Source organism: Furipterus horrens, unplaced genomic scaffold (genome assembly GCF_987537825.1).
Source record: "Furipterus horrens unplaced genomic scaffold, mFurHor1.1.pri manual_scaffold_1, whole genome shotgun sequence".
Classification (NCBI taxonomy): domain Eukaryota; kingdom Metazoa; phylum Chordata; class Mammalia; order Chiroptera; family Furipteridae; genus Furipterus; species Furipterus horrens.
Window position 1 is genome coordinate 45,466,100 of NW_028327171.1, and position 12,160 is coordinate 45,478,259.

At 43.5% G+C, this 12,160-nt stretch overlaps 1 pseudogene; it reads left to right on the forward strand.

Annotated features, from left to right (window-relative positions):
• Positions 1–8,082: 8,082 nt before the first annotated feature.
• LOC150021002 (large ribosomal subunit protein uL4 pseudogene) lies at positions 8,083–11,941 on the forward strand (annotated as a pseudogene).
• Positions 11,942–12,160: the final 219 nt, after the last annotated feature.

Below are 12,160 nucleotides of genomic sequence, written 5' to 3' on the forward strand. Positions count from 1 at the left end.
ACAACAGTCCAAATATGATCTAAAGGAAGGGTTAATAACAGTCAGTGGAAAGGAAGATAAGTCAGGAGAAACTGCAGAATGAAGCCCAGAGAGGTATAAAGATGGACAATATGGAAGAGAAAATAAATGAGATAGAAGTTGCAATAACAAAGCCCAATATATGTTCAACTGAAGTTTCAGAAGGGGAGGAGAGAAAACGGAGCAGAGGCAACATTTGAAGAGATAATGGTTGAGAATTTTCCAAAATTGATGAAGTCAGCCAATCCTCTGATTCAAAAAGCCAAATGAGAGAGTCACACAGCAAATAAAAATCTCAAAGAACCTTGACACTGGGTAAGCCAAGGATTCCTTCCCTCTTGTGGAAGTTCTCCTTTCATGAGAAGGAGTGACAGTACTCCGAGGGAGCAGGTGGATTTGTTTACAGAGGAGTTTTTGTTGTTTATTTTTGAAGATTGGAGAAATTTGACCTTGTTTGTAAGCTGAGGCAAGAAACCAGTTGAGAATAAGAAGTTGAAAACAAAGGAGGAGAGGTAATGCATGAAGAAGTTTTGAGAGTGAACAGGGACCTGTACTATGAATAATTATAATAGCTCCTATGAGTAATTATAATAGTTACTGTTCATTCAGCATTACATGTCAGAGTCTGTTTCAGGAACTTGTCAGACATGGATATTCTTAGAATTACTAACAATTAATATTGCTATTCAAATATCATTGATATGTTAGTAAATGCTCAGTTTAAAGAGGAAAAAAAACTTGATTGTATAGCTAGTAAGTGGTGGCACTAGGATCCAAAGTTAAGTCTGACTTACCAAAAAGCTTGCATTTTTCCCACTCTACCAGGCTGCTTTCAGAGCTGCAGTTGGCCTTAAAAAGGCCTTTTTGTGTCTAAAATTGGAGGGAAGGATAGGATGATGGTGGGGGTGATGTTTGCAGAATGTAGAGTGTGGATGTAAGAAACGTCCAAATCTATAGAGAATTTTCTGAGTTTATTGGAGCCAAACTAATGACAATTGCTGGGAAGCAAAATCTCAATGGAGTGAGAAAATGCTTTGGAGAATGGCAGTTTTGCAGCTTATTTAATACATTGGAATCAAAGGAGGAGCCATAATGAGAGTCACAGGAAATCCATTGGTGGTAGATTGAGAGGACGGAGAAAACAAAGTGGAAAAATCTTTTCGATTGGATAAAAAGTAAAACAGAGTGACGTGCACTTCTTTTCCATTGGTGCATACAGGATCATTAATAACCCTTACAGCATGTAGAGATGTATGCAGGGATCAATATAACAATGAAGGGTTCTGTGGTCTCACCATTACTCTGACATTTGAAGTGTGTATTATCTGAAATCCAAAAAGATAATAAACAAAGTCTCTTAGATAAAGACTGACCTTGGTCAAGGAAGCTACAGGCCTAGGATGGGACTAAATGCAAAGACTGGCTGAGGTTTCCAGGGTGTGTGTGTGTGTGTGTGTGTGTGTGTGTGTGTGTGTTGGGGGCTGTGCCTGGGCTCTGCTTCCTCCCCCACGCTGACTAGGCTGTGGGCACCTTACCCATGAACCTAAGCCAGTGATTTTCAACCGGTATGCCTCAAGAGGTACACTGGTGTGCAGTAAGAATTTTTAATACATGTCATGCCTGACTATTTAATCAGGGGCACTGACCCCTTTTTCCTTAGATTGTCAAGTAAAAAAAGAAAAAGGAAAAATGACAACAGCCAGCACAATAGCCATCAAGTGTGACTGAATCAAACATAATGTGTTTTTTTTTTGTGCCAGATAATCAAAAAATATAGTTTCTGGTGTGTTGCAGAATTTTAGTAATTAATTTATGTGTGCCACAAGATTTAAAAGGTTGAAAATCACCGATTAAGTGAGGAGTGCTCATCCAAGGATCGAAAAGCCCTACAGTGTGTTGTGGGAAGCGCTGCAGTGCCCTCTAGTGTGTGAGCTCGGTACTTCCTGAGGTCCTGCTATTCTGACTGGGGCAGAGGTACCAAGATCCTAGAGCCAGACTTGGGTGTTCCGCCCAACCCTGCCTACAGACAACTGAACAATGTAGCCCTGGGACTGCGCTGATCAGGGTTTTAGGGGTGGTGGTGCTGGTTGGGGGAGTGGGGGCGCTTCAGGGAGAGGGGACTCTGGGGAATGAGCATGGTCTGGTCCTCCAGTGAACCAGGTCTGAGTCAGCCCCAAGCCATGCCTGCTGGGAGGCTTCCTCCTTGTCCCTTTCACTGGCCTGCACTCCTTTCAGATCTTCATTCTCCTTGAGGGAAAAATGAATACATATGTGCCAGACAGCTTCACACATTCAAGTAGAAACTCACTACTAAAAAGGATTTGAAGTATTCCCAAAGATTTTTTATTTTTAGTCATTAAATTAGCTAATTTTATTGAAGGGGAAACAACAACATAGCTCTCTAAGCAAGTTAATCTGAATATTTTTAATGGTGGGCTCTAATTTCCTCTAAAATTTTGTCTCATAGAAAAATTATATATATAAGCTGTTCTTGGCTCTTGCTTGAATTTTAATGTTTACCTTTTTTTTCTTTTTTTAAGTGTATTTTATTTATTATGCTGTTACAGTAGTCCCAAATTTTTTTCCCCTTTGCTCTCCTCTGCCCAGTACCCCACTTCCCTCCAGCAATTCCAACCCCCTTAGTTCATGTCCATGGGTCGTGCATATAAGTTCTTTGGCTTCACCCTTTCCTATATTATTCTTAAGTTCCTCCTATTCTGTACTAACCAATTATGCTTTTTAATCCCTTTTCCATTTCCCCATTTCTCCCCCTTCACCCTCACAGCTGATAACCCTCCAAATGATCCCCATAACTATGATTCTATTCCTATTCTGGAATGCTTAGCTGAATTTTGTTTTTATTTTTTAGATTAAGTTGTTGATAGTTGTGAGTTTGTTGCCATTTTAATGTTCATAATTTTGACCTATTTCTTTTTTTAAAGAATATGACTTAATAATTTTATTTAATTAATTAATTTATTTATTTTTTATAATTTATTGATTTGTTTGTTTATTTTATTTTTAGAGAGAGGGGAAAGGAGAAAGAGAGGGAGAGAAACATCACTGTGTGATTGCTGGGGACCTGATGTGCAACCTAGTCATGTGCCCTGACTGGGAATCAAACCAGCAACACTTGGCTTGCAGGCCGACGATCAATCCAGTGAGCCACAGCAGCCAGGGCTTGACCTTCTATTTCTTTTGTAAGTCCCTTTGATATTTCATATAATAATGGCTTGGTGATGATGATCTCCTTTAGCTTTACCTTGTCTGGGAAGCACTTCATCTGCTCTTCCATTCTAAATGAGGGCTTTGCTGGATAGAGTAATCTTGGTTGTAGGTCCTTGCTTTTCATCACATTGAATACTTCTCGCCAGTCTCTTCTTGCCTGCAAAGTTCCTTTGAGAAATCAGCTGATAATCTTATAGGTACCCCTTTGTAGGAAACTCTCTGCTTTTCTCTTGCTACTTTTAAGATTCTATCTTTCACCTTTGGCATTTTAATTATGATGTGTCTTGGTGTGGTCCTCTTTGTGTCTAGCTTGTTTGGGACTCTCTGTGCTTCCTGGACTTGTATGTCTATTTTCTTCACAAAATTTGGGGAGTTTTCCTTCATTATTTTTTCACATAAGCTTTCAATTTCTTGCGCTTCCTCTTCTTCTGGGACCCCTACGATTTGGATGTGGGCAATTTAGAGTTGTCCCAGAGATTCCTAAGCCTCTCCTCATTTTTTTCAATTCTTATTTTCTCATTCTGTACTGGTTGACTGTTTTTTTCTTTCTTATATTCCAAGTCATTTATCTGAACCCTGGTTTCCTTCCCTTCATCATTGGTTTTGTGTGGCTTTTCCTTCATTTCATTTAGCATAGCCTTCATTTCTTCCCTTGTGCGTTTGCCATACTTAAGTATTTCTGTCAAGCCTGTGAGCATCTTTATCACCAGTGTTTTGAATTCTTCATCAGTTTGGTTGTCTATCTCCTCATCTGTGAGGTTGGCTATCTCCTTGTTACTTAGTTCTCCCACAGGAACTTTGATCCATTTCCCCTTTTGGGCCATACTTCTCTGTCTCCTCATTCTGACAGGCTCCTGTGTTTGTTTGCCTCTGTGTCTTAGGTAGAGCTGTAGCTCCTGTTATGTTGTAAGGGGCAGAGCCTTAGGTATTCATCAGTACAGGACGACCTGTGTCACCACGTTGTGGCGCTGTATGTGGGGAAAGGGTCTGAGAGGGAACAATGCCACTTGCTCAGCACTCGCCCCATTTCCAGGCACTTCTTCCACTTCGTATGGGACTGGCACCTCTCTAGCTGTTGCCTTGACTGTCGTTCCCAGAGTAGGTGGGTCTGTGGATGTTCCAGGACTGTTGGGGCCCTTTAAACAAGCGGTCTCTGCTGAGGTGAGCAGTTTCTTCCTCTGCCCCAACCCCCACTGGTTTTCACAGTCAAAAGCAATGAGGCTTTATTTTCCCTGATGCAGGGACCATGAGCTGTGTGGTCTGGTCTGGTGCTGGAAGCGCTCCCCAGGTGTCCCTCCTGACTATTTAAAATGTGTGACTGTGCTTCTGCTGGCTTGCCGCTGCTGCCACCACCACACCGCATCCTCTCCGCCCAGGCTCCGCCCCTCCTACCTGTCTGGATGAGTATTTCTTTTTTATGTCTTTGTTTGTTGGACTTCCATGCAGCTTGACTTCCTGGAACTTCTGGTTGTCTCTAGTTTTGAGGTAGTTGTGGAGGGAGAAGCAGTGTGTCTGTCTAGGTCTCCATCTTGGCTGGACATTGCCTGTAAGAATATTTATCACCAGTGTTTGGAACTCTTCGTCTGTTAGGTTGGCTATCTCCTCGTTTGTTAGGTTGGCAATCTCCTTGTTGCTTAGTTCTCCCACTGGAACCTTGATCCATTCCCCCTTTTGGGCCATACTTCTCTGTCTCCTCCTCTTGACAGGCTCCTGTGTCTGCCACTGTGTTTGTTTGCCTCTGTGTCTCAGGTAGAGCTGTCGCTCCTGTTACGTTGTAAGAGGTGGAGCTTTAGATATGCATCGGTAGAGGGCAACCCGTTTCACCATGTTGTGGCGCTGTGTGTGTGGGGTAGGAGTCCGAGAGGGAACAATGCCGCTTGCTCAGGACTCGCTGATTTTCCAGGCACTTCTCCCACTTCCGTATTGGACTGGTGCCTCTTTAGCTGTTGCCTTGGGCCATCGTTCCCAAAGTGGGTGAGTCTGTGGACGTTCTAGGACCATGGGGGCCCTTTAAACAAGCAGACTCTGCTGAGATATTGGCAATTTCTTCCTCCGCCCCAACCCCCACTGGTTTTCACATTCAAAAGCCATGAGGCTTTATTTTTCCTGGCGCTGGGACTGTGAGCTGTGCAGTCTGTTCTAGTGCTGGGAGTGCTCCCCAGGTGTCCATCCCTACTTTTTAAAACCTGTGACTGCTCTTTCTGCCACCTGCCGCTGTCGCCACTGCCACCGCTGCTGCCGCCCCCACACCATGTGCTCTCCACCCTGGCTCTGCCCCTCCTACTTGTCTGGATGAGTATTTTTTTATGTCTTTGTTTTTTGGACTTCCATGCAGCTTGATTTTCTGGAACTTCTGGTTGTCTCTAGTTTTGAGGCAGTTATATTCCTTCTTAGTTGTGGAGGGAGATGCAGTGTGTCTGTTTAGGCCTCCATCTTGGCCAGAAATCCCTGTTCTAAGTTTATTAACTTGCTTACTGAATGAGCCAGGGCCAGATTAATCAACATGCATCAACATGGATAAATTCCTAAAGGATCAGTTGACTGAAAAAGCAAGTCACATAAGTTATCAGGTAGTACTTTATCATGTATGTAAAGTTTTTAATATTTAAAATAGTATATATTGCTCATGAATCCATCAACATATTTTAAAAATTTAGAGACAGATTACATCAGGGGTGAGGGTGAGGAGTAAGGAGGGTCCCTGAGGGGCTTCATCAAGAATGATGCTGCATTTCTAATGCTTAGTCCTGGTTAAACTATTATCTATATCTCTATGTATCTCTGAAATAGTTTATACAACAGGAAAAAGTAAAGGGAAAAATCACCCACTTCCATTTAATTGATTTTTTTTCAGTCTTTCTTCTATGCTTATTTTATATACTTATGATTATTTCATACACTTATGATTATTTCATACATACAAACTTGTATTCTGTTTCTTTCACTTAATAACATTTTTATCATGTTATTTAAAACTTTTGTTAGAACAAATTGATGGTCACCAGATGGGGGAAAAGTTGGATGGCAGGTTAAAAAGGTGAAAGGGACTAAGAAGTACAAATTGCCAATTATAAAAGTTACAGGGAAGTAAAGTACAGCACAAGAAATATAGCTAATAATATTGTAATAACTATATATGTCAGATGGGTACTAGACTCATGGGGATGATCACTTCATAAGTTATTAAAATATATAATCAGCATGTTGTACACTTGAAACTAATGTAATATTGTATATCAACTGTAATTGGAAAATAAATTAATTTAAAAAAGAAATCTCCTTTGACGCATCTGAGTTAATGTTAATGAAGTGATTAACAGTCTCACATGGGGCTGGTCACCAGAAAGACCAAGCTATTAGAAGGTTGGAACTTTCAGCCCCATCCACTAACCTCTGAGGAAGTGAGAGGTTGCTGAAGACTGAGCTGTATAAAAACTCTTGACCAGTGAAATTTGATGAACTTCAGGATTGACAAGCCCATGCATATGCTGGGATAGGATGGCACATCCCAACCCCAAGGGGACTGAAGCTCCTGTGCTTGGGACTCTCGCTGACCTCTGTACTTCTTGGTTGGATGAATGTTCATTTGGGTCCTTTGTAATAAACCACTGAACATTAAAAAAACTCTTCGTAAGTGTTAATGAGAGAATGAGATTCCAACTTGTGGATGTACCATAATATACTTACCCAATTCCCAACCTGTTGATTCCAGTTTTAATAAACTCTCATTTTTTCAGTAACAACAATATCTATGTTTTGGGGAATATTTGGGATTATTCCTTCTGATACATTTCCACAAGTAGATTACATACCAAATTGTATACGCCTTCAAAGACTCCTAGTCCTCTGTACTAGTACTTTTTACCAAGAGTGGGACCAATTCACTCTTCCACCCCCTGCAGAGCTTGGGTGATACCAATTCTTGTGCAGATTTGTCATAACTAGATATTCTTGTTTTTAATAAACTTACTATTTCGATATGTGAAAATAGAAGTTTATTTGTATTATTTTGAGAATATAGTTCCCCAACTGAGTATCAAACGTTTATAAAAGGAGGAAAGCTTTACTCTTGAGGACACCCTAAAACCCGTGGTCCTGTCCCTGCGGAGCTCGGCGGAGTGGCCTCTGCGCTGGCGCAGGTGCAGCTCGAAGGGTCGCCTGTGGTTGCCCGGGACTGAGCTCCCACCCAGCCCTTCCTACACTCGGCGGTGGGGACGGTGGCTCTGAGGGGGGAGCCCAGCTCCTACGGGAGCATAGCAAGGTCGTCGGGATCGGAGCTTACTTTTCGCTCTCATTCTTTCCTGCCCGAGGAGTTGTGTCAGGTTCACCCGAAGCCGGTGGGATGGGACGATTTTCAGGGCTGCCTCACAGCCGCCCTTGGGCCTCTTTTCATCCGGTGACACATTGCCCATTGACAACCGTCCACAGAGTGTGGGTACACAGGGCGCCATTCACGCTGCCTAGGCCGGGTGAACGGGGCAGGCGGGCAGGCAGCCACCTCCGAGTGTGGCCCCACCCCCACCCCATCTCGGGCCACACACAGGCGGGGTGGGACCAGACGAGCACGTTCCTTTCCCAGGGACAGGCCTGGAATTTGGGCGGGAGGTGGGAATTGAGGAAGTTGGAAAGGGAGGCGTGAAGGGCGGGTGAGAAGTGGGAGGCTGTTTCCTGGGGCGGGCAGTGGAGGAACGAGGAGAGGGGTCAGGGGGACCGAGAGGAGGTTTCACATCCAGAGAGTTAGGGGCGGAATGAGGGGCCCGGAGGGAGAGGCTGAGGCACGGGATTGGGAGAAGGGTGGTGGTGCAGAGAGGAGACCCAGGGAGCAATTAGGGGGACATGCAGATTGAGCTGGGGGTCACAGCCGCGGAGGGAATGTGGGCGTGGCAGGACGGAAGGATTCGGGAGGCCCTCGGCTGCCCCCTGGAGGGAGCCGAACAGTGGCTTTTGTCAGGGCTCTGCTTGGAGCCTGGACGGGACCAGGGGGACGTCTGCAGTTCCAGGCCTTGGTCCAGGTGAGCAGTGTTTAGCCCGCGAAGAACAGGACAGTGCATTTCCGGCTGTCAGGAGTCTCCGGGGAGTGGACTCTGAAAGGGGACAAGAGGTCATCTGGGAAACGGATCCCACGTGGAGGGAAGAGCACCCTGCTGGAGGGAGGATCAGAAGCAGTGACCCTGTGGGAAGCCTGAGATCCTCCAGGGCCCGGCTTCTTGTCACAGGGTAAAAGCCCCACCAACGAGAGAGAAGTTCTGGTTTAGATATGCTACGGGAGACTGTGGCCATTAGAAATGGTGCTGTAAGGTGATGCTCCTCAAACTGTATGGGACACATACATCCTCTGGGAGAGCTTATGCAAATGCAGGTTCTGGTTCAGCAGGTCTGAGGCGGGACCTGAGACTCTGCATTTCTCACAAGCTCCCAGGTGACGCCTGTGCTGCTGCTTTGGGACTTCACTGTGACAGCAAGAGTATAAGGAATTGTGTATTGATATGGAGAAATGTCTAGGCTATTTGGTAAAGTGAAAGGATCATCTATGTGGGATGAACCCTATTGTGTTTTTTTTTTTAAACTGTGTCTTACACGAACACACAAATGTACCAAATGCACCTCTCTATCGGAAATGGGATTATGAGTGATACCACTTTTCTCCATTTTTTGCGTTTTCTTCAATAAACATATACTACTATCATATGAAAAAAGGTTCTCTCAAAACCTCAGAAATCACGTATTTTGAAAAGAGAGCTCAGGCAGAATTTCACAGATTTCCCTCGACTGGATTGGTTGCTCCTCTTCTTCCCACACTCTCCAGGGCATCTATTTACAGAACAGACTGCATGGGAAGGGGGACCTCAGACCCTGCGGCTTGGTGCCTGGGCTCACCTTTACTCTGCTAAAGCTTAGTGCAAACCCTCAATAAATGTGTGCTCATCTGAATGAGCAGACAGAACAAGGTCCCACTGAGGCAAATTTGGTTATGTGAACTCCAGGAGTAGGTTTAAATTGCAGTATGAATATAAATGTTCTTAGTGGCTATTACTTACATCGCTTGTATTATGTGGGTTCGCCAAGCTTGGAGATCTTAGCGCTATGAATGGATAACTTTTTACTTATATGTCACCTGGTAATTTATACTTTTTTATTGATCATCTCATTTGATCCTCTGAGGTAAGTGCTCTCATCTCCCTTCTATGGAGGAAGAAACTGAACCTCAGAAAGTTAAATAAATTTGTCCAAGGCCAACAGCTACTAAGAGGCAGAGTACTGGACTTTTTAACTCAGAATGTTTGAGTCTAGAATCTAATTTCTTACTGAGATATATCTCACAAGATAGTGGATTCAGATTCAGAAATCGCCTCTGCCAGTTCATGTGCTTCCACATCGCTGGAACTTGGTCTTCTCGTGTGTGAGTGTGGGGTGAGGAGACCTCGACAGCACCGCTCAGGCTATGGTGAGGAGAGCAGTGTGGGCTCATTTACAGCGAAGCTGGGCACTTGGAAGGGTGATGTGATGATGGTGGGGGATGGTGATGATGAGTTTATTCATTTAAAAGAAGGATAACATGGAAATGAAATCTAGGAACTGATTACTAGGAATTATCTGGATATCCTTGAGATTATCTTTTTTTCCTTCTCTGGACTTTTCTATAAAATAAGAAACATTTTAATTATGTTTTCCCTATCTTTGAAAAGATTTAGTCTATCAAACAAATTAGATTTGTCAACTAATAATCGGTTCTCTTGTTTTAAAAAAATTAATGAGTCATTTGTAACCACCGCAACTTCTAATCAACAAGAAATATAAATATAATCACAATGAGCAGCTGCAGTTCTATATAAAAGAAAAGAAATTAGGCATTTCAGTTGACTTGTGCAGCTTTATAAATAAATGCTTAATTATTTTTTAAAGGTTTATTTTATTCTCATTCGAGAGAGAAGGGAAGGGAGAGAGAGAGAGAGAGAGAGAGAGAGAGAGAGAGAGAGAGAGAAAACATCAATGTGAGAGAGAAACCTTGATTGGTGGCCTCCTGCACAGGCCCTAACTAGGGATTGAACCTACAACATAAGCAGTGCCCTGACTGGGAATCGAACCAGCGAACTTTCAGCGTATGGAATCACACTCTAACCAACTGAGCCACACAGGCCATGGCTAAATGCTCAATTATTGTTAAGGCTTTTGAAATCCTGAAAAAGACCTTTGAACCTTCTAAGAATATATTCTAAAGAAAAGATTTCCTTCCTTTTCCTGCAAGAGCCACGGCCTGAGAGGAGTGTGGCTTCCTCTCTCCATGCCACGGCGTGTGCTCGTCCATTGATATCAGTGTATTCTGAAAAGGGGGAATCATCTGGCAAAAATGTTACTTTGCCTGCTGTGTTCAAGGCTCCCATTTGACCAGATATTGTGAACTTTGTTCACACCAACTTGCGCAAAAACAATAGACAGTCCTCTGCTGTCAGTGAATTGGCAGGACATCAAACCAGTACTGAGTCTTGGGGTACTGGCAGAGCTGTGGCTCGAATTCCCAGAGTTCAAGGTGGTGGAACTCATCGTTCTGGCCAGGGTGCTTTTGGAAATATGTGTCGTGGGGGCTGCATGTTTGCACCAACCAAAACCTGGCACCGTTGGCATCGCAGAGTGAATGCTACACAGAAGCAATCTGCCATGTGCTCTGCCCTAGCTGCCTCAGCCTTACCAGCACTGGTTATGTCTAAAGGTCATCGCATTGAGGAAGTTCCTGAACTTCCTTTGGTGGTTGAAGATAAAGTTGAAAGCTACAAGAAAACCAAGGAAGCTGTTTTGCTTCTTAAGAAGCTTAAGGTTTGGAATGATATAAAAAAGGTCTATGCCTCTCAGCGAATGAGAGCTGGCAAGGGCAAGATGAGAAACTGTCGTCGTATCCAGCGCAGAGGGCGCTGCATCATCTATAATGAGGACAATGGTATCATCAAAGCCTTCAGAAACATCCCTGAAATTACTCTGCTTCATGTAAGCAAACTGAACTTTTTTTTTTTTTTTTTTGAACAGTAAAGCGAGGTCTTTATTCACGAGTCTGCAGAGCCGGGCACACCCTCACAGCCAGGAGAATGTGTGCGCAAACTGAACATTTTGAAACTTGCTCCTGGTGGACATGTGGGCCGTTTCTGCATTTGGACTGAAAGTGCTTTCCACAAGTTAGATGATCTGTATGGCACTTGTCATAAAGAAGCCTCCCTCAAGGGTCACTACAATCTTCCCATGCACAAGATGCTCAATACAGACCTTAGCAGAATCTTGAAAAGCCCAGAGATCCAAAGAGCCCTTCGAGCACCACGCAGGAAGATCCATCGCAGAGTTCTGAAGAAGAATCCACTGAAAAACCTGAGAATCATGTTGAAGTTAAACCCATATGCAAAGACCATGCGCCGGAACACCATTCTTCGCCAGGCCAAGAACCACAAGCTCCGGGTGGATAGAGCAGCAGCGGCACTAGAAGCCAAGTCAGATGAGAAGGGGGTTCAAGGCAAGAAGCCTGTGGTAGGGAAGAAAGGAAAGAAGGATATTCATGTGACGAAGCTGAAGAAGCCAAAGAAAAATTTGGTGGGAAAAAAGGCTGCAGCCAAGAAACCAGCAGCTCAGAAGAAGCCTGCAGAAAAGAAACCCACCACAGAAGAAAAGAAGCCTGTGGCATAAACTTAAATTTGTTTATTCCATAAAGGTCAAATCACTGTGGACAGCTAGTTTTGAATAAAAACTTGTTAAAGGCAGTGAGAAAAAAAAAAAAAGAAATAAAAGATTTTCATTGCAGAGGAAGAAAATAGTTTACAAAGATGTTCATTGCATTATTTATAATAACTTACACAGTGGAAAAGCACTAAATATTTATCTGTAAATAAATTAATGCATATTTGCATGTTTGCACAATGGTGTGTTTTTCAGCCGT